The sequence below is a fragment of the Myotis yumanensis genome, unplaced genomic scaffold (genome assembly GCF_028538775.1).
Source record: "Myotis yumanensis isolate MYYU_CA2020_CCGP unplaced genomic scaffold, mMyoYum1.0.hap1 SCAF_1, whole genome shotgun sequence".
NCBI classification, from domain to species: domain Eukaryota; kingdom Metazoa; phylum Chordata; class Mammalia; order Chiroptera; family Vespertilionidae; genus Myotis; species Myotis yumanensis.
This window is the reverse complement of record NW_027223752.1, coordinates 220,450,669-220,476,299: the sequence shown is the minus strand read 5'-3', so window position 1 is coordinate 220,476,299 and position 25,631 is coordinate 220,450,669.

Genomic DNA, 25,631 nt, shown 5'->3' with positions numbered 1-25,631 from the left:
ACATTATCAGGCTTAATTACAGAATTTTAAAGTATTAATTATTATTGCAATGATTGTTAGTCTTTAGATAATTTTAAATGATTTTTAATTTTTAGATAATTTTAATTATTACATATTATCTAATTAGATCATTTAAATTTATTCATTCTGATTATAAAATCCTTCTAGGTTATCTTCCCCATGTTTTCTTTTTTAAACAATCCACATGTGTATCAGTCAGTGTCCAGTCAGGAGACAAAAGTGTGCTATTAATTCTAACATTTAAAATTTCATGTATAAATTATTAACCGTAAAAGGAGGCTAACTATTAATGAAATAAAAGAAGACTCTTAGGAATAAATAAATAGCAAATAAACATAGCATCTGGTGCTTCATAGAATAAGGACAAATAAATATGAAAGGAATTTAGAATTGAAACAATCTAAAATATCAGACCTCATTTTAGAAGACAATGCTGACCCAGGAACAGATAACCAGTGATCAACACACTTCACAGAGGGTGTGGTGTGTCTTGCTCAGGGCAGAGAAACTCACTGGAGGAGTCTAGTGGGGTATAGACTTTTCACTCTGCTCTGGCTGAGGCCAGCACCACGTGGCCTCCTGCACTTCCTTTTGCTGACAGGAGCACCATAGGAGAAAGGGTACCAGCCCACTCATTGACTCTGGCCCTGTAGCATCCTTTCAGTGCCCTCTCTTGGCAAAGGCCATCATTGCATAAGTAGGACAAACAGTGGTTTTGCAGCTGCAAGGAAATGAAAATTGGCACAGATCACTCCTTTGGCTACTAAACTACCATATGCACCCTTCTAAACCACTTAAGTTTATTTAATACTAGAGGCCCAGTGCATGAAATTCTTGCATAGGTAGGCCTTTCTCCATCTGCCAGCTGGGCCTCGCTTCCTTGGCTGCTGGTTGCCAGCCGTGGCCTTCCTTGCCCTCAGTTGGCCTCAACGCAAACCTTCATTTATAAAGAGTTTGAGTCCTTTACATTCCTGAATTTGGGATGCTGTAATTTTCCATCAATTGTAATTATTAGCAGAGAAGCATTAAGAGAAAGTCCACAGAATTCCCTGGTTTCCAGACAATGTCCTCTTTGTCTTTGTTTTTTAACAAAAGACTCAATAACATCTGGTAATTGTAGTTAATCACTCCAGCCAGGAGAATAGTGCTTTGTGTATGTGTTTTGGTTTAGTAACATGAGGAGCTTGAAATGGCAATTGACAGTCTCATTTTATTTTATTTTTCTTATTTTTTTATTGTTGACACTATTACAGATGTCCCCATTTCCCACCCCTGTGTCTCCCCCCTCCACCCAGTGCTTCCCCTTCCCTCTGACCATCACCATGCAGTCTCATTTTAAAATTCAACAAAATTCTTCTTAGATCTGTAATGCTAGTATTCCTTTCATTGGGAACTAAGGGGTCTAAACCAAAGAATACAAATTTACCAGGACAGGAATTGTAAAAAAATCTGCCTGGGGCTAGTAGGTAGAGGAATCACTTCTCTTTAATAAAGAAACCACTGTAGTAGTTTAATCGTTGATAGTTAGAGAAAGCACTTCTAATTTTATTCCTTGATTTCCGTATTTGTTTATTTGTCTACAGATGAGATAGTCCTTTGTAATCCTATGTATGTATGACTATGTAATGTACTTGTATGTAATGTACTTTAAGATACAACTCAATTTTTTAAGGTCTTATCTTCCAACTGGTTTCATAACTGAGATTTTTAAGTAAGCCATTTAACATTTGTGTTAATTCATCAGATTTTGGATTTTGGGACTGGAAGTAAAATTAGTTAATTCCATAGACAATTTCAATCATTGTACTTCCTTTGTTGTACAATAAACAATGTTGTATAAACATTGTAGCCTTTTATACAACATTGATCACAAACAATGTTGTATAAAAGGCTACAATGGTGGTGAAGGCAATCCATGGAAAGAGTTGCACAAAGAACTATGTATTAGTTCTCTATTACTGGTATTAGAAAATTGCCATAAATTTAGTGATTTAAAAACTGAAATTTATTTCTTATAGTTCTGTAAGTCAGAATACTGACATAGATTTCACTGGGCTGAAAAATCAAGGAGATTCTAGGGGAGAATCCATGCTTGCTCATTTGGGCTGTTGGCAGAATTTAGTTCCTTGTGTTTCTGAAACCAAGATCCCCATTTTCTTTCTAGCTATAAGGGGTTACTAGAGACTGCCTCATTCCATGACTTACGATCTCCTCCCACTTTAATGTCAGCAATTCTTATGCCACATCTTTCTGATACATCTTCTACCAGTATAGTTAGATCTCTTTCTCTAACTACAGTTGGAAAGATACTTTGTTTTTAAAAGCTCACATGATTTAATTGGCCCCATCCATACACTACAGAAAACTCTCCATTTAAAGGCCTGTAAATCTAATCACATCTGGACATTCATTTATGAGTGAAAATTCTACCATGATCCTGTAGTTAGTTGACTTTTTTTCAATTTCTGAAATAAATATAGGTATATTTTTCTCTATCATTAAAGCAACTATTCTTTCTTTCACTCTATTATCTGATGACCTATTTTATGTCACTGAGAAAATAAAAGCCATCAAATGTGAGTTCTCTCATTTAATCACTCCCAAGTCTACAAAACCAGCAACTTTTGAATATACCATTTTGTACTCTATATAATACTATAATGATGGAAACATGTCATTATACATTTGTCCAAACCCACAGAAACAGGTGAGTCAACACTAATGTAAACTATGGACTTTGGGTGATTATGATGTAGCAATGTAGGTCCACCAATGGTAACAAATGCTCCACTCTGATGAGGGTATTGATATTGGGGGAAGCTATGGATCTGTGGAGCCTGGGATGTATGAGAAATTTCTGTCTTCATCTCAATTATTTTGTACACCTAAGAACTGTTCTGTTACACTAAGCAAAGTAAGCCAGTCAGAGAAAGATAAGTATCACATGATCTCACTCATATGTGGAATCTAATGAACCAAATAAACTGATGAAAAAAAAATAAGACACAGAAGCATGAACAGACTATTAAATCTCAGAGGGAAGGAGAGGATGGGTGGGAAGAGATCAACCAATGATCTTGTATGCATATATGCATGACCTTGGACACAGACAATGTGATGGTGAGGGTCTGGGGACAGGCTAGAAGAGGTTAATGGGGGAAAAAGAGGAGGTAGGTAATACTTTCAACAATAAAGATTAAAAAATAAATAAATAAAAATAAAGCACACAAGCTAAAAATGTGAAAAAAAGAGAAAAGGTGGTAATATATAAAAAAAACTCTTAAAACCCAAAAATCAAATAAATAACCCAATTTAAAATTGAACATAGATCTGAATAAACATTTATCTAAAGAAGGGATACAAATAAACAAATGAAAGATACCCAACATCATTAATCATCAGGGAAATACAAATTCAAACCACAGAAGGGTACCACTTCATACACAGTAGGAGAGCTATTATCAAAAAGCAAATAATAACAAGTTTGGGGAGGTTTTAGAGAAACTGAAACCCTCATAGATTGCTAATGAAAATACAAAATTGTGCAGCCTCTTTTGAAAATAGTTTGGTAGTTCTTCCAAAAGTTAAACATAAATTGCTACATGACCCAGTGATTTCACTTGTAGGTACAAACCCAAGAGAAATGAAATAATATCACCACACAAAAACTTATATACATAAATGTTCCTAGCAGTATTATTCATAATGGCCAACAAGTAGAAACAACCAAATGCTCATTAACAGATGAATGGATAAACAAAATGTACATATTTTTTACAAATGGAATATTATCTATACTAATATAGAGCTAATATGCTAATGGTTGATATGCCATAATGGTAATGACCAGGTTATTAGCATATTAGCTGGGGCGTTGCTCCGGAGATGGGTTGGAAGCAGGGGCGCCCAGAGAAGGCGGGACCAGACCTAGGTGACAGAGGGCGGGGCTTGAAGAGGCCAGAGAAGGCCAGAGGGTCTGGGGGCTGGGCCAAGCGTACTGGAGCTCTGCGTGGAGAGGTTTGGGTGTCAAGGCTGGGTGGTGCTGCGTGATTTCAAATGGTGCGCTGGGCTCCTAGTCTGTCAATAAAAGGAAATGAACTTCATAACATGCTACAACATGGATAAATCTTGAAAACATTACAATAAGTGAAAGAAGCCAGACACAAAGGACCACATGTTGTATAATTCCATTTATCTGAATTGTGCAGAATAGGCAAATCTATAGAAATAGAAAGCATATCAGTTGATGCCTAGGGCTGAGGGGTTAGAGAGAAATGGGGAATGACTGCTGCGGCTGATGGTTACACAACTTGGTAAATATAACAAAACACCACTGAACTGTACACTTTAAGTGGGTAAACTGTATAAGTGAATTATATCTCAAAAAAGCTGCTATTAAAAAAAGAGAGAGAAAGCAAGGGTTTCCTATTGTATTATGTCTTTTACTGCTCTTGGCTGTTTTTCAAGTCATGGGATATGATTAATTAACTATAATTTTCATATTAATTCAAGTTCTGGAATTAATTCATTTTATTTTCATATTAATTCAAGATCTGTATATCCATAAAATTTAGAATTTTTTGCCCTCATTTGACTGACTTATAATTGTCATCCACTGTTGTATCTGACTCTGAATTCTCTTCTATATCATATTTCAAATGTTCTTTGAATATAGATTTTAGAACTCTACACATTTGACAGTCTTCAGATCTTCTATTTGGCAGGTATTCTCAGTCTAGCCAACTTTTCAAAAACTGGGAAGCTCCTATCACATACAGGAATAATTTTCCCAGATGTCAACCTCTTAAAAAACCTGAAACTCCTACATTTTCTCAGTTGGTCTTACTTGACTGACTTACCTGTTTGAATATAACTTTCTTTTAAGTAATGATATAATCCTACCCTTCTTTAAGCCCCTGATTGTATAAATGTGTGTGCCATTGTATGTGCTGTAACCATTCCTGCATTTTAAAAATAGAAATTCAAATTATCTACCAGATTTTTCTCATAGGAATTTGACATATGCTATCATAATAGAAACAGGATGAGAACAGAGAAAAAGGCCTGGGTAGGTCGGAAAACAAAACAGAAGAAAATCTCACCGGGAATTGACATCCAGCGAACAAGTCCCCCCAAGTCTGTGAGCGCTTCTGTGTTTTGGCTTGCTGATTAGGAATCTGTAAAACTGTGTTCAGTCACTGTGCTTTCTAACAAAATTATTTCAAGCAGAGCACCCAAAGGAGCCAGAGGAACAATAAGGTTATTCTCAACAGGATTGACTGTCAAACCTGAACGTAAAGTTAAAACTCTCTGAGTTAATACAGCAAATAGTTGTTTCCACAAACATTTGTACTCGCTGTTGTCCCTTTTATGTCCCTACAACTCAACTTTTTCCTTTTTGTTTTAACAGCAAAATGATTGCCATTACCCAGTTAACCACTGAGAACTCTAACTTTGATCTTCTATTTACTCCTCTAAGCTTTAACAAGGGGAATGACAGTGATATAGGACAAATGTATGTGCTTGAATTTTACCACTTGTTTCTATTAACACTGTTTCAAATGTCATCTGGGTGGATGTCATCTTTTTGTGACAGTTAAATTCTATACATTGGCCCTAACCGGTTTGGCTCAGTGGATAGAGCATCAGCCTGTGAACTCAAGGGTCCCAGGTTCGATTCCGGTCAAGGGCATGTGCCTTGTTGCGGGCACATCCCCAGAAGGGGGTGTGCAGAAGGCAGTTGATCAATGTTTCTCTCTCATTGATGTTTCTGGCTCTCTATCCCTCTCCTTTCCTCTCTGTAAAATAAATCAATAAAATATCTATTTAAAAAAAAAAAAAAAAAAAAATTCTATACATTGGAAGATTTACAACAGCCATTCTCCCTCTCTTCCTTTCTCTCTGTGTTAAAGAGCTGTACCCATGAGCATTGCACACACACACTCACACAGAGAGATTCACATTTGGAAATTCAAATGCATTGAAAGCAATGCCTCCCCTCTTCACAATATTCTCTTTCCACCAATATAAAGCTATTTCGATATTCATTGAAGAAGATGAAGGAATTCATCTTCAAGTGATTTGTTTGAAATAATGATGTTGCATAACAGAGGATCATCATAAACAATGGTTTAATAGATATCCTCACTTAGCTAAATATAGAAATGGACTCTAAGAATGGTCTGTTTTTCCCTAAAATTGCAAAAGAGGGAATTGATGGCTCAAAAAATATCAACATGTGTGCTTGCCTAATATACTTCTTGATGCCACCATTTTCCAAAAGCCACTTTATTTGAATTATTTATGATTTTGTGAATACTCTTCTCAAGTCTGGACTGACTTTTCCGATGTCATATTTAACTTTGGGTATTGGGCATACCAATTTTTAAAAGAATTACAAAAAGTGAAAAGATTAAAACAAAATCATGTATCAGATTGATAGCATGAATCTGAAATTTATCTAGGGAAGAAAGCTTTCTATAAAATCTTAAAGGGAAACATTTTAGAATTTTAGAGAATTTCTTTGTTATGGTTTTGTTTCACATATTGTTCAATTTTTGTTGTTTTTGTGCTGTGTGTGTGTGTGTGTGTGTGTGTGTAGACTTTCTCATCATTAGTGGCTCTGTTTAACTTTCATTTCTGACTATAAAGACTGGTTGAAAACAGAGGGTAGGGATTGATGAAAAAGGTAAATTTTGTCTCCTGTCCCAAGTATCCAGTTTTAAAAAATAATTATTAAAGATATAAATACATTTTAGAAGTTTTCTGTAATCTCTGTAGGAGTAAGTGAATATGTGATGTTGCATTTACCACTCTCATTAATAACTGATCAATTAGAGTTTCCCCATACCCCATGAGAATAAGCTGACATATCTAACCTGTGGTGGACTAGTGATGAAGGAGAATAAGCCCATTTTAGTCCCATTCCCTGCTTTCCAGAAGGAACTTCATCACACTGATAAGAAGAGGTTCCTAAGAAACAATATTATTAGTGGCATTGAGTTTCCTGTCATAGCTTATATTTTTAGAAGTTAGGCAGCTTACATGGCTATAAATTAAGAATGCTTACCATTAACACATTATTCAGTTTGTTTTTGTAATTAAAGAGAAAGTCTGAGTCAACAAAGCTGGTTTGAATGAAAGAATCAATTTAATTCAATTCCGTTCAGACCAAAGAAATTGAGCACTTTTATATGCGTGGCTTTCTGTTCAACACCCTGAGTGAAGCAGCACCGTTTGAACCTCTGTTCCTTTCTCCAGGAAACTACAACTCATTTGGCGACAACAAAACATCAATATATAAAACAATTTGAGTTGACCAAGGAGCTGCTTTTAATCAGCCTAACACAGTTGCTGGAAGCATCTACTGAATTAGTTTTGTTCAGCCACAAGTTCAATCCCAAACTTAACATCATTGCCCTTGCTGATGTGTCTCTGGGCCTGGGTAGGCAAGAGGCTAACAAAATCTGTCCAATTGACTCTGAGCAATTGGATTTAACTGGCAGTTGTTACCTTGTGCCCCATCTCCTGACAGGCAGATTTAGAACCCTGTAATTTCCAGCCAGGTTGTGTGCCAGGGGGTCAGGCCCCAACTGCAATGGCCCTGGTTCTCCCCACTGCGGTCTCTATCAACAGCAAACACATGAGCATTTCATCGTCAAAACACAGGGCAGTAGCAAAACCCCAGTACTGTTGTATGTGTGTCAAAGAAGCTCTTCACTCATTCGGACAACTAACTAGGAGACCTTGCTTATGTCCCAAATGTGTCATGAGGCGACAGATTTCCCACTGAAGTCAAGAGGTTGTATGCAATGTATAAATCCAAATGATGTGTTGTTTTAAATGAGAGCTATGCATGCATAAAAGCAAAATTCCAAATCTCAGAACACCAATTGTGATGGCTCTAAAAGCATATTATGTGTATTCGGAAGGCATCTGGCTACCAAGTGCAAGCATAAAAATATACGTGAGAAAGTTCAAATGAAATGGGTATTTAACTTTGGGCATTGGGCACACCAATTTTAAAAAGTATTACAAAAAGTGAAAACATTAAAACAAAATCATGTGTTGGTTGGTTATTCTTTTGCTTAGAAGAGTAGTACTAATCTTGTTTGTCCGTATTTGCAATGAGGATGGGATGTTTAGTGGCATTGTGAAAGCATATATCTTTTTGAAGGGATATCTCTGTTCCACATGTATAACTCATTGATAAGATGATGATAACCGAATACATGCTCTGTGGAATTAGTCTTCTTTCCAAAAATTAGAACTGGCTTTCCTTTCTATCTGACTATCATAAGAATTTAGTCATAAAGATCTATGGACTGGGAACATAGTTACTTTCTATATATTGTTAGGTAAATCATTAAGTAAAGATTTTTGCCACCACATTTACAACAGATTTTATACCATGAACCATAAAAGCCTACTCTTCTAATTTCCTATCTCTTTTCTGAATCTATATAATTTTAAATTTTCCACTAAAATTATTCAATAAACATTTAAATACATGCATTGCATGCAATTTTACTGTTATATTAGTCAATATTAATATACAAACATCATTTCAAAAATAGCTCTTTGCCAAGGATCATGGTGTCAATTTTAGTCACCATGTTCCTTATTGTCTTTAACCTACATAGCCAATCACAATCATTCAAAGAATCTGTCCATTGAGTGACAATATATTAGTCTCCTAAGGCTACTGTAACATTACCAGAGATTTGGTGGCTTAAAACAACATTAATGTATTCCCTACAGTCCTGAAGAAGGTCAGAAATTCAAAACCAGGGTGTTGCCAGGGCCACACTGCCCTCCAAAGGCTCTGGGAGGGAATCCTTCCTTGCCTGTCCAACTTCTCACAGCTCCATTTATTCCTTGGCTTGTGGTAGCAATAAGTATAATCTCTCCTTCCATCTTCACATGTCCTTCTCCCCTGTGTCTCTGGGTCTCAGATTTCCCTCTATCTTTCCCTGATAAGGACACCTGTTATTGGATTTAGGGCCTACCCTAAATCCAGAATGATCTTATTTCAAGTACCTTAATTTAGTTATTTCTGCAGAGACCATTTTTATACATAAAGTCACATTCACAAGTTTCTTTGACATATCCTTTGGGAGAACTGCAATTTAATCCACTGCAGGCAGTAAAGAACATAAAAAAGACATATATTTTATTGCCAGAAGAATTTTAGTAGCAAAAAATGGACTGTGTTGGTAAATTCAGGATATATCTACAGGTCAAACACACTATGAGGAGAAATGAGGAAAGAAAACACTATGGAGAGGGAAGTAGAACATTACATTCTTACAACTATAGGAGAGCGGTAACCCTAGAACACAGTTAACGTTTGAAGAGATATAGAGGTTCCAACAAACATTGCATCAAGAAACAACTCCTGATTATTTAAGTTATGAGAGCATTCCTCACATCCTGATGATGAAAATATAACGAGAAAAAGCATATAAAATCTATTGTAAGTAGAGAAAAAGCAACATGTGGTTTAGCTAATTTAAACATGGAAGACAATTTAGAGATGAGTTTCAGAGGCACGTGTACAGCATAACATGAGCTCACCAATAATCTTGAATAACAAATTTGTTTTGCAGGTGCAAAACCGATGGAAATATCACTGATTTGGTTTATATTTATTAGAAACAACTGGAATATTTGTGAATCTTGGTTGCATCATCTGTCCTGTTTGATTAAAGACAACACAAAACAATAACAACAAAAAGCTAGATATGGTGATTGATTAAGTATGACAAAGTTGAACCTGGAAATGTGGTTGCAAACTTAGGCTTCCTTATTATCCCCAGATTAACATTGTTTGGAAAATTAAGGAGACTTGCAAAACATTCGTGCATTTTCCTCTACATCTTTTTTTTTTTTTAAATATATTTTATTGATTTTTTACAGAGAGGAAGGGAGAGAGATAGATAGTTAGAAACATCGATGGGAGAGAAACATCGACCAGCCGCCTCCTGCACATCTCCCACGGGGGATGTGCCCGCAACCCAGGTACATGCCCTTGACCGGAATCGAACCTGGGACCCCTCAGTCCGCAGGCCGACGCTCTATCCACTGAGCCAAACCGGTTTTGGCATTTTCCTCTACATCTTGATTCATTTGAGATAAGACTCATTTTGCTGATTGATTTGCTCATTTAGAAGGAGTTGGAACAATCGGGGATATTCGGATATTTATCTTTAAGCTTGTCCCTGGGGTGATCACCCTGCTCCACCACCATTGGGATTGATTCAGGTATAAAGTTTCTCAGTGGAATCCTCATTCTTGGTTCTACCTGAGGGTTTCATTGGAAGGTGTTGTGGGAAAGAAAAAAGTGAACTTTCTCTGGAATGATTACAATGGTATGGTCTCTTATAGTTCATGATGTGAAATTATTGAGAATTCAGTGGCTTCAGTCTTGCACAATAATTTGCCCAGTAATTATATACTGAGTGACTATGTTCCTGGCCTATCAGATTACAAACTAAATTCTTATGGTAGGCAGTGAAAGTGAGAAGGCCAATTATAAGTTTGTTAAGACCGTAACTATGAATTTGACCATGCTAATATATAAGAAAAGAAATCAATGATATTATTAGAAAGTAAAATTTAAGTAAGAAAAAAAAATATTAACTCATAAATAGCTTAATGTTAAATTCCTGTTATATCATGTTAAAAGGGCTTAAGATATACAAGTAAGAAAAAGTGAAAATCCATCAAAATTAAGCAGAATATAATCTTGACTTTAAAGTTCTCAGTAGATTACATAATAAATATTTGTTTGGAAATTTGAGCTAAATTTTTTTTCCTTAGGGGCTCCTCATTAAAAGGAAATATATGCACCCCTATGTTCATAGCAGCACAATTCACCATAGCTAAGATTTGGAAACAGCCTAAGTGCCCATCAGCAGATGAGTGGATTAAAAAACTGTGGTACATCTACACAATGGAATACTATGCTGCGGTAAAAAAGAAGGGATTCTTGCCATTTGCAACAGCATGAATGGAACTGGAGAGCATTATGCTAAGTGAAATAAGCCAGTCAGAGAAAGATAAATACCACATGATCTCACTCATTTGTGGAATATAGAGAACAACATAGACTAATGAACAGGGACAGATCCAGAGACGGAGAAACAGCGATCAGACTGTCAATCCCCAGAGGGAAAGTAGGGGAGGGTGGGGGTAAGGGGAAGAGATCAACCAAAGTACTTGTATGCAAACATATAAGCCAAACCAATGGACACAGACAACAGGGGGATGAGAGCATGAGTGTGGGGGGGGGGAGGTTGGGGGTTAATGGGGAGATGAGGACACATTTGTAATACTTTAACCAATAAAGAAATTAAAGATTAAAAAAAAAAGGAAAATATGTGCTTCAATGAATCATGTTGAGGTGGATTATTGCTCATTAGTAATATTCCTTTCTGAAAAATCTCTTCGAAAAATTGAGAGCAAAATATATTCCTGGTATTGTTTTTTGTTACTAAAATAAATGCATTAATTTATATATGCATATAATCTCATTCAAAATTATATTTGTAGGAAAGATTTCAGAACATGCTATGTTGAAAACATTGCATTAAGAACAAAGGGAAATGGAGATTAGAATTTGGATAAATCATCTCTTCCATGAATATTCTAGTATCTGTACTTCTCAGGACACAGTAATTTATTAATGGCAAATGAGTAGCATGCATTGTTAGGTCATAAAAATGTGATGAAAGCCTAAGGAAAGAGAATAAAACATGTTGTTAAAGTAAGACACATGTGTACATTTCTTGAAGAAATTTTCTCATATACCTCTGACAAATAAAGTTATTCCTTTCATAAAATTAAAATAAAGGTGGTAACCCATAGAAAAATACAATATATGATAGTTGATTTCCAGATATTTATCTGAAAATTATTAAGAATTCATTCTTACCAGGTGCTTTTCTGACTGCTTCATAATACTGACATATATTGCTGAAGAAAATCCTATGCAGTAAAATTATTATCCCTACGGCACGCATGAGGCTAGTGAAACATAAAAAGAGTAACTAATTTTCCCCAAATTGCATATATAACATAGAGAACAACAGAGAGTGGGTAACAGAGGAAAGAACACATTTGGTAAAAGTAAAGTGGGATAGGAAGGAAAATGGAATTCCATTTTTAAAGCTCTCTTAGACTTTTATGAAAAAGGCAGATAAGCTAAACAAATAAATTAAGTAGCATTTTTAGTATCTTCCATATGTTTGTGTTTTCACCTATCCTTTTGTGTGAGTCCAGCCTAATTAACTGACAAATAATAACTAATATACATTTTTTTCTAATAGTATCATTTTATATGTACCAAACACCTTTTCAAAACTGAAATAAAACAATTTTCTTGGCAAGTTTTCTGTTAAAATACATGCTATTCAAAACACATGAAATAAAATTCTGAAAATTCTCACACGGATATTTATTATAAGGCATTATTTTTAAAAGTTTTAAGCCTCTCCCCACCCCCCAAGGTTATTGACTCTGCAACACTCCCTTAAACCAAGCAGGTCTTTCGTATTCATTTAAAAATGATGAACCACAAACTAAGAGAATGTAAATGACTTCCCCAAACCATGCAAAACAAAACAAAACAATGAAAGAACCCGAATACAAGATTCTTGATTTCATTTTTAATCCAGAATCTCTTATACTTAAGTCTTCTGGGGAAAATGTGTCTGCTTCAGCCACGGAAGCATATGCAATAATTGTTTTTAGTAGGCTGCACAAATATTTGGAAAGGTTACCATGTAAGAAGCACTTATTATAACAAGGACCAATGCAAGGTGTAGTTTATGGTGAATTGTAAATAAGGATTTGAAAAAAAATAAACATTTATAGACACTAGACTAGATAATTTCCTCAGGGAGGAAATAAAATGAAAGAGCTCAGTAATATTTGAACTATATGTAAAAATAACAAAAATATACCCAATACTTTCCCAAGTTAATTCATTCTGAAAAGGTAATCCTTTATATATCATTTATTAGATATGTATAAATTCATAGATGGGGCAAGACACAGTACCAGCAAATACACCCAGAAACATATTTACAAACACATACACATATGCACCCCTGTCCCTCTGGATGTGATAATATTATGCAGAATGTTATAAAAATGTTAAATTAGCACAGATATATTATTGTTCTAGGACTCTGGGTCTTCACAGTTTCTAATATGCATGTGTATTAATAATTCACCAAGTAGCTTAAAACCCACGATTATATCTTAGATCCAATAGATGTGAGACTCTCTCCTTCCATTTGTAATGAAGAACAGATTAAAGATTTCACTAATGAAAATGACTGAAATTAATCCAGAAAAGCTAGGACAGACCCTCCCAATAAATAAGCCGGCTTTAAATACTGTTAATCTGATGAGGCTAGGGAGAGTTTAATTAAAATTCTTTCTCCCATTTATCTAATATCCAAGAGTGAAGTATCTGCTAAAATGGCTTTCTCTTTAATATGATTATTTTTCTCCCATTGCCTCCATCCACTTGGTTCCTGCCCTACCTCAGACCTTCACTACACTATGCTCTGTGTGCATAGGTAATGCCTATATGCATATAAGTTCTTTGGTTAATCTCTGGCCATTGGTATTTTTCCTTAGAGAGTTGTTTAATCAAGTATTTTTGTAATTTTTGAAATTGTGTTGTTTGTCTATTTGTTGAATCCTAATATTTTTTATATACTGTAGCTGCTAGACACTTACCAGAATTATAATTTACAAATATTCCTCCCATTCAATATGTGTTTTTTCACTTTCTTAATAATACCCTTTTATGTACAAAGCTTTATATTTTAATAAAGTCCAATTTACCTACATTTTTCTTTTAGGTACTTTTTCCTTATGGTGTCATTATATAAAAATCAATTGCCATACCCTTATGTTTGTTTATAGTTTTAGTCCTTGTAATCCATTTTGAGTTATCTTTTTATATATACTAGAGGCCCGGTGCACAAAATCTGTGCACTCGGTGGGGGAGCGGGGGTGCGTCCCTCAGCCCGGCCTGCGTCCATTTGCAGTCCAGGACCCCTTGGGGGATGTCCACCTGTTGACTTAGGCCCACTCCCCGGGGGATCAGGCTTAAGCTTGCAGTCAGACATCCTTCTGGCAGCCAGGGAGCCCTCGGGGGATGTCTGACTAAAGGCTTAGGCCCCCAAGGGATTGGGCCTAAACCATTAGTTGGACATTCTTAGTGCTGCCATGGAGGTGGGAGAGGCTCCTGCCACCACCTCGGCACTGGCCAGCCATGAGCCAGCTTCTGGCTGAGTGGCACTACTCCTTGGTCTGACCTAAACCCTAGAGATTAGTACTTCATTTTACAACTTTTTCTCGGTTTATAGGCAGCAGCAAACTCAGACCACACAGTCGGGTGTGCCCCCGGGCCCTCCCACCTGCCGATCGTCATGGGGATTGCTCCGCCCAGGCCAGCCCGCAACCCTGGCCCCAGTGGGGTCCAGGGTTGCCGCCTGGCCTGCACCCGGGCCCTCCCGCCCTCTGATCGCCATGGCATCACTCCCCGCAGGCCAGCTGGCAACCCCGGCCCCAGTGGGTTGCCGCCTGGCCTGCTCCTGGGCCCTCCCGCCCTCTGATGCCATGGCGATCCTGGGCGCCGGCTGGCCTGCGCCTGGGCCCTCCTGCCCTCTGAGGCCATGGCATCGCTCCTCGCAGGCCAGCCGGCAACCCCAGCCCCTGGGGTCGGGTTTGCTGCCCAGCTTTCCAATGGTGATCACCGGCTGGGGGGTGGGGAAAGGCTGCCTTTGCCCACCCCCTAGCTCTTGCCTGCCGCCTGGGCTGCCCATCACCATTCTTCAGTCCTTCCCTTTTCACCTCCCATCATTGGGCGTATGCAAATTAGCCACCATCTTTGTTGGCGGTTAACTGCCATCTTAATTGGCAGTTGATTTGCATAAGGATATGCTGATTAGCCAATGGGAAGGGTAGCGGTCGTATACTAATTACCATGTTTCTCTTTTATTAGTGTAGACTAGAGGCCCAGTGCACGAAATTCATGCACCAGTGGGGGATAGGGTGTCCCTCAGCCCGGCTTGCATCCTCTAACAATCCAGGCCCCCTTGGGTAGGGTCCCGAGGCCTGGCCAGCAATTATGGCCTATCGGGGCTTTCCTTCCCTCGGTTGTCAGCAGCTGGAACTGACCCCACCACTGCCTCCGCTTGCCATTTGTGCGGTGCTGTCTCCCCCCTACCCTGCCCCGCCACTGGTCACCTCCTTCTGCAGGAGACAAATGGGTGCAATCGCTTGGCTGGCCTGGGCCTCCCTATGTGAGCTATCGCAGGCCAGCCCCGCACACCTACCACAGCATTGCTGGCTGGTGGCCTGGGCCTCCCTCTTTGAGGCGATCGATTGCAGAGCTCCCCCATCAATTGCCCCAGAGAGGGTGGCCTGGCAATTGTGGGGCAATGGCGGGACCCCAGACCAATAGCATCACACCCGCCTCAGCTGGCCTGGCGCCAGTGTGTGTCATAGCGTGGTTGTCCAGAGGTCGTTTGGATGGTCATTCTGCTGTTCAGTCATTCGGTCGATTACATATTATACTTTTATTATTATAGATATACATATATATATATATATATATATATATATATATATATATATATATAGTGTGTGTGTGTGTGTGTGTGTGTGTGTGTGAGATAGGACTCAACTTCATTAATTTGCATGTGCATATTCAATTGTCCCAGCACCATTTATTAAAGAGACATTTCTTTCACCAATTGAATGGTTTTGGCACAGTTGTTGAACATCAATTGACCACAAATCTGTGTTTTAACTTCTGAATTACAAATTTATTGTATCAGTCTATATGTCTATTTTTATGCCATAACACAATGTTTAAGTACTGTATCTTTAGAATACTTTAATTTTAATTTTGACAAGTGTGAGTTTTCCAACTTTGTTCTTTATTTCAAGATTCTTTTGTCCATTTTGAGCCCCTTATAATTCCATACGAATTTGAGGATTAACTTTTCCATTTCTTAAAAAAAAAAATGCTGTTAGGATTTGATAAGAATTGCATTAAATCTGTGGACTGCTTTCCAATATAGGAAATGGGTTGTCTTCAATTCTATTAGCAGAGTATTGTAGTATATAGTGCACACATTTTTAATCATCTTGGTTAAATGTATTCTTAGTTTTTTATTATTTTTGCTATTATAAATTGGATTATTTCCTTAATATCCTTTTTGAATTGTTCGTTTCTTGTGTGTAGAAACCAAACTGATTATTTAGTTGATGTTGTACCTTATCACTTTGCCAAATTCATTTATTAGCTCTAGTAGTTGTTTCTGTGTATTGTGTTTTTAATATTATTTTACCTATTTGGAGCTCCTTGCAATTCCATATGAATGTGAAGATCAACTAGTGTTGTGTTCCCCAAATATGTACATCCAAGTAGCTGGGGGTTATGTATAAATACAGATTTTACTTTAGTGGGCATGTTGTGAGGTCAGAGATTATGCATTTCAAACAAGTTCCTAGATGGTGCTGTTCCTCATTCATATTTGGAGTAGGAACTCCTGCACAGCAGAGCCTGCAGCAATGATTAAACTGCCAACACATTACTTGGGAGCTCTAAGCCTTGGGGAGTCTGAGTGAGAAATAGTGAAAAATGAAGGAAGCCAGAAAAGAAAACCAGTGAGATCAGATTCTTTACTACAGTCACTGCAGGGAGCTAAAAGAGTCAACAAATCTCTCTGAACTGTATTCACAAGGCAACGGCTTTTTCATGAAAAGCTGCAAGGAAGAAATTAATTTTAAGAGAGAGAAAGGAGGAGGAATTATTTTCAAAAGCTGGTCAATTCTCATCCTATTGACAGCGGTCTCATTCACGCATTTGAGTGTTATCTGACCCCTTCGTGGCCTCAGAAATTCTGATCCTTTACCTTATGATGGGATATTTCAGCCAAGCCCAAAGTTGGAGGGGACCACCTATAGCAGGTAAAGTGTTAAGAAAAAAGAAAAAAGAATGATGTCTAAGAAGGCACACAAGTAGATGCCGGTAAACACTCAACAAATAAATAATTTTTTCTAAACATGTTTTCCTCTATAATGAGTCACCAGGTGATAGGATAGATCGATGATAGATCAAATAGATAGATAGAAGGATAGGTAGGTAGAGCTTGTTTGCTATTTATTATTCCCTTTTATCATTACAATGTGTGCTGCTTTGGGCCAAAGACTGTTTTTATCATCTAATCCCAGAGTAATGCAGAGCACACAGTAGTTGCTAAATAACTTTTTGGCAAATAAATAAACACGTTCATACATTTTTTAAAAAAGTATTATGTAAAGACATGTAGCCTAAATGAAACAGTTAAAATGACTATTTTTTAATCTTCATTATATAGTTTTCCCCAATGGAGCACATTTCTATGCCAATTTTTCAAATGAGGGAGTTCAAGGGAAATGGTCCCGATGAAAGCTTTGGGATTAGCATTTCATTAGCTACTGCAGTTTAACTAACCAAAGCCAGAAATTGTTGTGTTTTAGGCAATTTACAGCGAATGATTTAGCTTTTCAGAAAATAACGTCTCCCAGGCTAACAGGAAGTATACCATGTTGAAAGAAATGAACACATATATTTTACTGAATTTTGAATATATTTCCCTGTGACTTAAAAAGCATATCAATCATTTTCAGTACTGTCACTGTCAGCATAGGTAGCTGGTTAGTTAAGGAAGGGAGCAAATGGAGTTGGACATTAAGCCTGATTCACTAGGGAGCCAGGGCAGTCACAGGCTCCCCAGGGGACAGCGCCATCCTCGCCAAGGGGACATAAACCCTGAGACGGTCAGGAAGAATTGGCCACAGGCCATTAGCTGGCTTTACCGGAGAAACGAATAAACGCAGCTGGAGAAATCCGTTTGCTAGGCAAATGCACATAGTATCCAAAATGCCACTGGGGACGGTGAGCCCATGTGCAATAGAAACCAGATGAGCAGGCAAAACTTTGAGGCATTGCAGTATGAGCCAAGATGGCAACCATGAAGGAGAAACATCTAGCCCCGAAAACCTAGGAATAGAGGCCAGACCAATCTGGCCTTTTAGGAGAAGGGCCCAGCACAAAGCGGCCAAGGATTGGGAAAGAGACTGCGGGAAAGCCTGCTCTCTCCCAAGCCTGAGATAGTATGATCAAAGCTTAACAAAAGTCTGTCTGGGTAGCACGTCATCTTTCATTCCCTCATTTGTTTTCATGCTCTCTCTTTGTAGCAGCCATACCGGCCCTCAGCCATGCAGGACCAAGCGCAGTGCAGGTCACGGCCCAAGTGCAGCCTTGGTGGCAGACATGCAGATAGACAAATGAGACACAATGAGGTTCTGTCTTGGAACCCTGGTCCTCCTGGGCTTGGAGAAGGCACCTGGTGGCTTGTGGCCCAGAGAATGGACTGATTTCATAGCAGGACAGAGCTGAGCCATCTGGCTGTGGAGGAGACATGAGGAACCTGGTTATAGCTTGTTATTGCTTCAAGAACTCTCGCCACTATTCATGGATCCCCAAAATGCTTTTCTTGTGACTCTGTGGAAGAACCCTATTTCCAGCGTCAATATCACTGTAGAAGTTACTGTCATTAATGTCCTTGGGTATTAATTTTCACAAATGGAAATATTTTCATTAAGATTTAATTTAATATTATTCTATATCTAAGTCCAAAAACCTTGTCTTACACTGTAGATAGAAAATAATTTTAAGGTATTTATTTGGCACTATTTATAGCATCTTATTTTGACTTTATAAAATAGTATTTCGTAGTATACTCAATACTGTAGTTTTACGACAATACCTCTAAGAATCTCCTTTTCATTTTGTTTAGTAGCATATTTAAGTAATTATTTATTCACATATTTTCTTATTTCCCAGTAGAGTGACAGAAAAATCAATTCAACTTTGTTCTTTTTTGATCTTTATGCTTATAAATTATTTTTATCAAGTTCAATATGTTATTCATTGTTCCAATATTCTAGAATATAGAATTAAGTCACAGACCATATATCTACATTTTACACTCCTGTTAGTAACAGACATAATTATTCATTCACTCATTCTTTTATTTATCACTATTGACTGATTATCACATAAATATTACTGTATAAATCAATTCTGGGCATAATGAAAACATTTTTCCCTTATACCTAAACAAGAGATTATTTGACATTTAGTAAGTACCTATTATTGAAAGATGAGTGTTTATTACTGCCAAATTACAAAGCTGTTTCAAAAAGTGAAATATTTGTAATGAAAATTCTTTTAGCTTGTTAAGGAACTTCTATAACACATAATCCATTGTGCTTTTTCTTGTTAAAAAGTATTTTAAAATAAATTTACATTTAGTTCCATTTAATATGGTATAAGTAACCTAGATGGTATAAGTAACCTCTAATCAATATTTGCTTTCTCAGTTCTTCATGAATCTACAAGAAAATTTTAGTTATTAGATATTTTAGTTCTAGATTATTCCATTTGAATGTTTTAATGGTTTCTATCTCTCTTAGATTTCTTATGTCTATTTTTTCCCTTTACCTCCTTGAGTGTAGTTATCATAGGTGCTTTAAAATATTTTTCTGCCAATATCAATATCTAGGTCATCTTGAGTTTTCTCCCCAATGATTGGCTTTTCTTGAAAATAGGTTATGTACTCTTGATTCTTAATGTGTGGAGTACTTTTGCCTAACATTTAAGACATTTTGAATGTTACATGGTAGATTCTATTGTATTCATTCGAAATGTCAATCATTTTGTCTAAAGACAATGAATGTGATTAGACTCATACTGCTTCCTCTCCTTTTTGAGTGATATACTACCTCAGTTTAGGTTTTGAAATTTTAGCTGTTACCTGTCCTGCACAGGCATGGCTTAGAGACAGGCAGATTTGGTCAGAGTTCATACACAGATGGGGCTGCATGACTTTGGTGCTCAGATTTTCAGGATTTTAGCCACTTTCCCGTGTTTCTATAATGGTGACTTTCTATCAGAAATTTAGCCAGCTCATTTTGGCTAGCTGCCTAGTTTTTGTTCAACTGTAGTTTTATGCCAACACCTCTAAGAATGCCTTCAGGGAATTGTTTTTGTGTAATTTGTTCAAAAATTATAGCAGCCATCTTTGGGAGGTTTGATCTAGTAGGGATTTAACCCATTACCCTAGAAGCAGAATCTATAGCTAGAACATTTTAGGAAAAACTCAATACATTTTAGAAAGTCCCAAAGAAAACAGGGAAGCTTCAAGTTGAGTAGAGATAGAATGCAAATATTATTAGTAATTTAAAGAAAAATGAAGAGAACACTTAACAGTATGTCACACTAGAGAGGGACATATACTAAAGAAGTAACATAGCTGAGGATGTTGCTGATCGTATTTTAAGTAAACATTTGACATTTAAAAATGTCAAATACATTTTACAATCTAAGGTTTTGAATGCTAGATACTCTGTGTTCTTTTAAGTAGACTTGACTTTTGTTTGGGGACAGGTTAAACACTCAGAAGCAAGTTTAGTTACTCCTTTCAAAGCTAACTTTTGATCCTTGAATAGTAAAGGGAACATAGTTTGCCACCTTAAAGCTGCTTTTGGGGATATTAATTTTAAGTTGTTCATTAAGAAACAAAATAGACAGAAAGAGCCCAATCCATGGTTGCCCCCAACTGCCCTCCCCTGCTGGCCTGATCACCCCTAACTGCCTCTGCCTGCCTGATCACTCCTAACTGCCCTCCCCTGCCGGCCTTATCTCGCCCCAACTTCCCTTCCCTGCCGGCCTGGTGGCCCCCAATTTCCCTCCTCTGCTGGCCTGATCTCACCCCCAATGGACCTCCCTTGCTGGCCTGATCTCGCCCCCAGTGGCCTCTGCCTCAGTCCCCACCATCATGGCTTTGTCTGGAAGCAAGTCGAGCATCCAGAAGATGGCAGGTTGATCCAGTCTAATTAGCATATTACCCTTTTAGTAGTATAGATAGATTATATAGGATAGGATTGCTTAAATTGGGGGGGGGGGGGGGCTTTTTCATCAGGAGGAGATGCTCTTGGCAGACAAAAATACATAATCCCTATATCTGGACTGATAGCCAGCCATATGCACTATACTGTCAAACTGGTCATTAAAAAATTGAACTGCTTTCTTACACCTTATACCAAACAGCTGTTGCCCTTAAAACCTCTCCTCAGCCCCCACCTTAGGTTCTGCCTTCGCAGTTCACCAGATTAGGTTCTGATTGGTCGGTTTCTATGCCAGTCAGCATCTGCAGGCCTATAAATGGGCATGATCAGAGAGGTGGTGGCCAGAGAGAAAGAGGCAAGTGCTGATCAACAGCTGCCATGGAGGCTATGGATCAGCCCCTGCTTCTCTCTCCCAGCTTCTCTCTGGGCCTGATCCACAGCCCTCTCAGCAGTCAGTGCTGGGTTGTGGCACCCACAGAGGTGGCAGTCAGTGCTGGGTCACTACAGCAACCCAGCCCTGACTGCAGGACTGACTTTAGGTCGGTGGAGCCTTTGGTTGGTTTGGATGTTACAGACTCTGGCTCTTTAGATAGATAGATAGATAGATAGATAGATAGATAGATAGATAGATTAGTAGACTCTCATCCATGATCCTGCCTTGCATTGGGCCAAATATTTCATAAAATTCTACTACAAGTATCTTTTGTGCACTCTAGGATTCAAAGCAGTCACTTGCGTAATTTTTTCTTGGCGAGGGCGGGGAGAAGGCTACTTTTTACCATGCTAATCAAGATTTTGATGATTACTTAGAGACTTTAAGTCTGTGGATTAACAAAGTTTCTCTTCTGAGGGAGAGCATGAAGAAAAAGATAGTTTTATCATCTCTTTATATATAGAAACATTGAACTTTTAGGAATTTGCAGAGGGAAAAACAATAAAAATATGTCAAAATATTTTTGTAATATTTATGTAAAATTTAAAACAATTACTGAATGTCTCCGGGGTCTTCCTATTCTATTAAGTGAGGTTGATAATGTCACTCATAATGGGAATTTATGAAGATCCAAGAAATATTTCAAGTGTCTTTAATTGGTGCTCTAGTGCTATAACTAGTATTTTTGTTGATGCTAATTCATTATCTCAATTATATCCAATTTCCTATAAGGTTTGAAGACAAAGCATGAAGAAAAGTGTTTAGCACAACTTCACAGATGAAAATGATTAAGTGTATTTTCATAAATATATGATTTATACATGTTATAAGATAGTGTTTAATAATTTATTCAGCCCTCACATGCTAAAACTAACATGTATATTGTAATTTAAAGAATAATTAACATAGTATGTATAAATATCATTAAATTTCCTGTTTCTAAATCAGAAACACACTCAGCCCTCCAAATTTGAAAGTGAAGGAGTTTTAGTGTTAATGTGCAATAAAACTAAAGCTCTCAAATATTTCCTGTATATATTTGAAAATTAAAAGATGCTTTCAATTTTTTAATACTTTGGTACTCTTGTGAGTGTTCATGAGCATTAGGGAAAAAGTATTGTTGAATTTATGGCTAAAGTATCATTATTTTTCTTAAGATAAGTTATGAAGTTTATATTGTATGTGGAAATAACAAAGGCCATAACTGATTGAATGTTCCTTGATAAATTTAATATAATTTTCTCTACCAGGGAAAATTGAAAAAAAACAAAATTTAATATAAATGACCTTTTTTTTAAGATGTCAGAATGGTTCTCTCCTGGACCCAAAGGGAGGCATTAAAGTCAATGATTGAACCAATAATCAATATGGAAATCAAATAGGCTGAGTTTCACGCACTGGCTCCAGGTTCCCTAGTGGCCATGTAGAGTGCCCTGGCACACCTCATGGACATTTGAAATTAGAACTTGATGTTGATTACTGTAAGATTTGGAGGCAGCTACCCGAGTACCAATTCCAGCCTTCCCATTTATTGGTGGAGTAATTCTCAGAAAGTTGTATGGCTTTTCTGCGCTTCCATTTCCATTATGTAAGAGGAGGATACTAGTGCTTCATCAAGTTGCCATGAAAACAAAACTATTTAAACTTGAAAAAAACTAAAAGCAGCAATTAGCACATAGCAAATTTTCAATAAACATTGGTAATAGTTTCCCTGTATTATTATTATTATTTAGTAGTACTACCCTCTTCTGATCCCCTGCACCAAGAAAATAACTATCATTCCAAAGTTAAATTGTTATAATAGTATTGAGAATATCTTTACTGCTAAAAAGAATTTAAGTATAAATACTATAGGAAGGCAGTTATTTCTACTGATGACTTTATAGTTCTGAAATTGCTTTTCAGAGGCACAAGAGGGTAAGCCTTGACCTATGAGTCAAAGCATAAAGTCAGCCTATCTATTCAGTCTTTTGTCTGAGTGACATGAAAGGATCAACCAGGTAGAGGAATGATTAAAGCTGAGTTGCTTTCTGCACATTTACCTAGAGGCAAAATCAATGAGCATCCCCAGTTAATAATAAAAACTGGTAAGTGAATAAATAATTACGTACCTTTTTGAAGGAAGTTATGTCTCTGCCTAGAGGTAGTTGTTGGTCAATTATTAATAGGCTGATTCTTGCACATGAATATTTTGAAGCATATGTTTAATACTCAAAAAAATAATGCAGCCTGTTTCATTTGCATTTGAATGAACACTAAACTGCCTTTTTGCCTCAATGCTGTTAGTGTGAAAAGTGTCTTAAATAAGGACAAGGAGGCCAGAGCTTATTAATCTTATAATAACCCCAACTGTTACCATGTCAATTATGTAAAGAAATAACCTCGACTTTCAAAAACCTCTTTTCTTTTCCCTGGCATGTGACTGATTTTTAACATGAGCCCAAATGAATCACAAAAGCAAATGTGAGTCATATCGCAGGAAAATATCAGGTACATTATGGAACATTGGAAAGGTCAAAGTGTATGGCAATAGTTTTACACTGTTCTTTTTCTCTTATCCACATTTGTCCACTATAATTGACCCATTAATATATTATATGTGTTATCCTAATAAACAGTAACCCATGCTGAAGATAGAAAAAGATTTTCACATATTATATGTTAGAAACAGTATTTTTTTTAAATTTCTTTATTGATAAAGTTATTACATATGTGTCCTTATCCCCACATTACCCCCCATCCCCTCACTCATGCCCTCACCTCCCCTTGTGTCTGTGTCCATTGGTTAGGCCTATATGCCTGCATATAAGTCCTTTGGTTGATCTCTCCCCGTTACCCCCACCCTCCCCAATTCTCTCTGAGGTTTGATGGTCTGATCAATGCTTCTCTGTCTCTGGATCTGTTTTTATTCATCAGTTTATGTTGTTCATTATATTCAATAAATGGGTGATATCATTTGATATTTATCTTTTTCTGACTGGCTTATTTCACTTAGCATAATGCTCTCCAGTTCCATCCATGCTGTTGTAAATGGTAAGAACTCCTTTTTTACTGCAACATAGTATTCCATTGTGTACATGTACCATAGTTTTTTAATCTACTCATCTACTGATGGGCACTTAGGCTGTTTCCAAATCTTAGCTATGGTGAATTGTGCTGCTATGAACATAGGGGTACATACATCCTTTCTAATTGGTGTTTCTAGTTTCTTGGGATATATTCCTAGAAGTGGGATCACTGGGTCAAATGGAAACAGTAATTTAAAATCTGTTAGGTTTTTGCTCATCCTGCAGAATATAAGAGAATACTCTGTGATCTTGATTTTATTAACAATTCAGACCTGAAATATATTATCAGGGAAGCACTTTTGAAATTCTTAACCAATATCAGTTTGGATATCATTTCAGTGCCATATCTTTATTTTTCCTGATGCAAATCATTAAAAGATTCTCTAATATTATTTTAGGCCAAATTATTCTAACATGCTTCAATTGTGTAGACTTCATAGACTTCATTTGGTAAAATGTAATGGAGACCAAATACATAGCAGAAATAATTAGGCATGTTCCACTTCAGGAAACATAATCCTTGGTGGCTTATGGCAAGCCATGTAGTTGGAAATTAATTGGGGTTGAAATAAAGTCTTCAGTATTTGTAAATTTCTTACAGCCTTCTTAGTCATGGTTGTGATTCATATTTAAATCATATATGATTCACAATTAAATATTCTAATATAACTATTGAATGTAGTCTTTTTCCCTTGAGAAGCTATATATTGAATTCTTTCTTCAAAAAGATTCCAAAAGAAAAGTAATAGATATTATAAAAGTAGAACCACAAAAAAATTAAGCATGGTATTTCGAATGTTTAATCTGATCTTCATTCATCCAAGAGGGGCATCTTCTTGGATTTGGGTGTTCACATATGTAGTATCTCAGTAAGATGAGAAACAAAGATTTAAGTCTGAGAGGGTAGGCCTGTAGATGTTAGTTTTATCCATGAAAGAATATGTCACATGAACTAAGAAAAGAAAAGAAAAGAACAAGGAATAAATATATCAGATGGTCTCCACAATGTACAGGCAGAGCAAAGATGCACTATTAAGTGTGGTGATTTAGAGACAAAAAGAGGTAATAAGAAATGGGTATACAAGGAAGCTGAGAGAAGAAGGAAATTGAAACATTAATTG